Source organism: Grammomys surdaster, unplaced genomic scaffold, assembly GCF_004785775.1.
Source record: "Grammomys surdaster isolate TR1022 unplaced genomic scaffold, NIH_TR_1.0 191, whole genome shotgun sequence".
Lineage (NCBI taxonomy): Eukaryota > Metazoa > Chordata > Mammalia > Rodentia > Muridae > Grammomys > Grammomys surdaster.
In genome coordinates this window covers 586,289-591,288 of record NW_021604636.1, presented here as the reverse complement: position 1 = coordinate 591,288, position 5,000 = coordinate 586,289, and the positions used below count along the sequence as shown (strand labels likewise).

General features: G+C 37.7%; 1 pseudogene across 1 annotated transcript; it reads left to right on the top strand.

Annotated features, from left to right (window-relative positions):
• Positions 1-235: 235 nt before the first annotated feature.
• Positions 236-1,259, top strand: LOC114622775 (annotated as a pseudogene). Its single transcript, XR_003711671.1, has one exon. The product of XR_003711671.1 is annotated as a 60S ribosomal protein L5 pseudogene (transcript).
• Positions 1,260-5,000: the final 3,741 nt, after the last annotated feature.

Sequence of the window (5,000 nt, the reverse complement as noted above, 5' to 3'; positions counted from 1 at the left end):
GTTTTTAAACAGAAAATTTCTGAAAAATTGTTCAGAAATAACTAATATAATTAACAGAAAATGACCAAATTCATTAAAAAAATGAAGAGAAACAAATTTGCAAAACAAGGATCAGCCTGGTATACTCTAATAGCATTTGAATCGAGCATACAGTTGTGAATGTAAATATACAAAAGCAATAAGTCCAACAGACATATTTTTTACAAAATTCTAAAAATAGAATATATCGCTTTTTTCCCCCTAGCGCGGCCGACTCAGCAGGTCTGAGTGGAGCCGCGGTTGCGGGTCTCTGTTCCGCAGGATGGGGTTCGTGAAAGTTGTCAAGAATAAGGCCTACTTTAAAAGATACCAAGTGAGATTTAGAAGGCGACGAGAGGGTAAAACTGACTACTATGCACGGAAACGACTGGTGATCCAGGACAAGAATAAGTACAACACACCCAAATACAGGATGATAGTCCGTGTGACTAACAGAGATATCATCTGCCAGATTGCATATGCCCGTATAGAAGGGGATATGATCGTCTGCGCAGCATATGCACATGAACTTCCAAAATACGGTGTGAAAGTTGGCCTGACAAATTATGCTGCAGCCTATTGCACTGGCCTGCTGTTGGCTCGCAGGCTTCTGAATAGGTTTGGCATGGACAAGATCTATGAAGGCCAGGTGGAGGTGAATGGAAATGAATATAATGTGGAAAGCATTGACGGCCAGCCTGGTGCCTTCACTTGCTATTTGGACGCAGGTCTTGCCCGAACTACAACTGGCAATAAAGTTTTCGGGGCCCTGAAGGGAGCTGTGGATGGAGGCTTGTCTATCCCTCATAGTACCAAACGATTCCCTGGTTATGACTCTGAAAGCAAGGAGTTCCATGCAGAGGTACATCGGAAACACATCATGGGTCAGAATGTGGCAGACTACATGCGCTACCTAATGGAGGAAGATGAAGATGCATACAAGAAACAGTTTTCGCAGTACATCAAGAACAACGTAACTCCAGACATGATGGAGGAGATGTATAAGAAAGCTCATGCTGCTATCCGAGAGAATCCAGTCTATGAGAAGAAGCCCAAGAGAGAAGTAAAGAAGAAGAGGTGGAATAGTCCTAAAATGTCTCTTGCCCAGAAGAAAGACCGGGTTGCTCAAAAGAAGGCAAGCTTCCTCAGAGCTCAGGAACGGGCTGCTGAAAGCTAAATCAATTTTCTATGAAGATTTTTTCATAAAGACAATAAACAGATTGATCAAGCAAAAAAAAAAATAGAATATATCTGTTTGAAAGTTAAATATTCACATTCTAATCTCTCAGATGATCATCATGTTCAAATTAAAAATGTATAACTTGTCTCCTGACATTTACTCTAGTAAATGGAATGAAAAGGCAACAAACAAAATCTTTATAAGGTAAGAGAAGAGAAGAAATAGAGAGAAAAAAACAACAAAGCTGCATCATACCTGAACAAATAGATATAAAAACAGGTTATTAGTAACTACATTGAAATACAAATGGCAAAATCTCAGGCTGAAGACTGTCAGATTGATTTCTCTTATCAACTATATAGAAGAAGTACAGACTAAATACCCTCTCAGAGATGACATGATTTAATCTCATGACCTAGAATGAAACAACTCACATGGCACAGGGAACTTCCAAGATGTCATTATGTTTAGATTATTGAGCTAGAGAGATTATCTTAGATTATCCAGCTTGGTCAAATGCAATCACAAGCTTCCTTATGGGAGAGTATTAGAAGGGTAGATTCAGAAGAGATAATGAATGTAGAGTTGAGGCTGGTTCAATGGAGGGAGAGGTGGATCAGTTTAAGACATCAGCTCACGTATTTGTAGTAGTTAACTCTGAAATCGGTGGGCTGGACATTGAGGAAAGACATGAAGCTTTAGCAGTGCTAAAGGAATCTAGGATCTAGTTCTTTCCAAGGTGACCTAATTCTTTATTAAGGTCTTGGAGTGACTGACTGTAGCTCCCCCACACTGTAGAGGTCACTGGGCTTTACTTGCTCTATTGATTTAAAAGTTAATTTTACCTCCAAACTTACTACACAGCAATTTTCTGGCTGATGTTTGCTCATAACTTCATAATGGAGACTAGCCAAACTGACAAAAATTAATCATCGTGGTATTATTCTCCTACACTCTAAAATATTATTATCTACTAATTTACTTAGTTCGCAAATCCTAATCAACTGCTTTATTAAATATTTTTTATAGTATAAAGCCTAGAATCCCAAGTCTTAGGCATAGATTTAATATTATTTATATTCCTATGTATAACTTCTTATATTGTGAAAACAACCATGAGACTTAAAATAGAAAATGAAATGTTATACTCGTTTAGTAAAATAATTTACTGAGGATTATTTAAAGTTTATTTTTATTTATACTAACATGAAATGACACTTATGTGTAGAGAAACACATGTGCATCTACTATATGTGTACACACATCCCTCCAGTGTTTACTCTGGAGGTCTTTTGGGCAGTCATAAAATTATTACACAAACCAAAAACCAGGAAAGTGACAACAAATGCCATGTGATCTTCCTAAGTATCAGCCAATGATGGAGTGTTTGGCACAAGGTCTGATTGAGAAGTGCTAGCTAGAAAGAAATAAGGAAATACGGACTTTCGCTGAGTTGTAGTTCCTTTATTGGATATTTTCAATGTATGCTACCATTGAAAATCAGTGTTTGGAAAAAGGAAGAACATAACTTTATCTGCCATTGAAGGCCTTTTGTTTGAGCTGACCAGTGTAAGTACTATAAGAACACATGTACTTACGTAGAAAAAGAAATCATATTAGCAATTGATAAAGAGAAGGCTTTGTAAAATTTCCAGAAGACAAAATTATTCTGAAATTGGTTACATATTGGCTTTTGCTTAAAACTCTTAAACTTTCCAGACTTCATTCTGAAGAATGGGATGGAAGCCCCCATGGAACATTGGTAGAACAATCACTTTGCAACATGGGATTGAAGTGAATTTAAGAGTTAGCTCATTGACAGTTATTTGAAGTTCCTTTACTGATAGTTGAAGAAGAGAAGACTTCCTTACTAGATGATTCCTATAGGCCGTGTTTTCTTATATTTATGTAGGCCTTGGAGTGTAGTTCTGTTTAGTTTCCATATTCTAGTTAGGTTTGATGTTTGCCTGTGGGGAGTTACTCCAAATAAATAGTCTGGTATAAGCTTTGTGTATGACAATCAACAGGACACATAGAAATGGTGTACATGGTAGTATAAGAATAAATTCTCTAAGAAGTCTTAAATCTCATAAAATATAAATGTTAGTCTTATAGGGGCTTTGTATACATAATTATAAAGCATCTGAGAAACTGCACCCGAAGTTTTCCTCTGTCCTACACACAAATGCCCATACACTCAGGTATATGTACAGGGTGTACAAACATGTGTGTGCACACACGAGCATACATACACACAATGGGGCAGGTGACAGGTTATCAAGATAGTGTAAAGTGTGAAATGACAAATTAAGGGCCAAGCAAATCATAATGGCTGTCATTCACTAACAGATGTCACTTAGTGAAGATTTTCATTCGTAATGATGAGGCTTCTAGCAGCAGCTTCTCCTTATCTGACAGCATGGATGTTCATAGTGCATAGGATTTCAAGGAATAAGGAGCAAGAATGTGAACTAAAAGAAATAGAACAAATCTGTGTATGTTTCTCTGAATTCCTTCCATTTAGGTGGCAAAACATTGAGACTTCTTAATTGTAAGAACTTAAGCATATGCTTCTTTAGGCAGCATCCCTTTTATGAAAGGACATTTTGTTTGAACATTTTATATACTTATACAATGTATTTTGTAAATGTAATTTTATTTGCCAGATGTAGTTGTCCTCTCAGAGGCCTATTGTTGAATGAGCTCAACTTTTCTAGTTCTTTCAGAACTCTGGGGTTTGGTTCAACACAGCTGTTCTGGTTCAAATTCTTCTCTAAAACAATTCAGTCTGGTTTCTCTCAGCTACTCACTGAATTGTTCTGCTTGGTCTCCTACTAGCTCTAGCAATCCATTCTAATTTCCTGGCATCTTCTCATTCTCTGGCTTCAACTGCTTCTGAAAAGAACTCACAAATGAACTCAACTGAATTCAACGTCACTGCACTACACTGCACTGCACTGCACTACACTGCACTGCACTCACTGCGTTGACGCCCATCTGAGTCACTCTCTCCCTGTGATGCTCTTAAATTACTTCTCTTTCCTGCTCTGTTCTTGGAAGAGTAGACCATAACTCTCACTCACTTTGTTAAATCTTTCTCTGTATCACTTTGTCTGTTCCTCAGTAGGAATTCACTTTCAAACATGACTGCTTCCTTTTACAAATTAACTTTACCTTCAATATTAGGGAGTAAAGGCATGTACTAATGGTGTGTCTGTATCCCAGCCAGATCATATAGAGCTAGATCTTGCATATGATTCTTTGCCAAAGCAGCCATGATGCTGGATTAAAATTCCTCCATACCATGTTTGTCATATCCATAACTACCACTTCCCTCTATTACTGGTCCTCTTTCATTTTCACTCCAAACTTTTCTTCAGTCTTTTTATTGTTATTAACAATACCCTGAGTCTAATTAGTTCTACTCATTTATGCATGGGTGTGGAGCATTGCTATGCAGAATGGACAACATACCAGAGGATACAACAAGGATTTAGAGTGAGTATCCCTCCCTCAGCAGCTGTCAACTGTCAATACCTCCTCTACTAAGGACTGGGCTTCAGGAGCCTCTTTCTCATTGTTCCTTAGATTTTCATTAATGCTGGGCTTAATCCTGTATAGAACTTGCAGAAATAGATACAATTTTTAGCAAGCTTCTGTGTGTAACTAGCACTCCATCCCAGAATTTCATCCCCATGCCTCTATTCACCAACTCTTCTGAGATGTTCCTGGGTCCTTGGATGAGTACAGGTTATTATAAATAACATAAGTACAACTTAGCACTCACAGTTACTTATTCTTG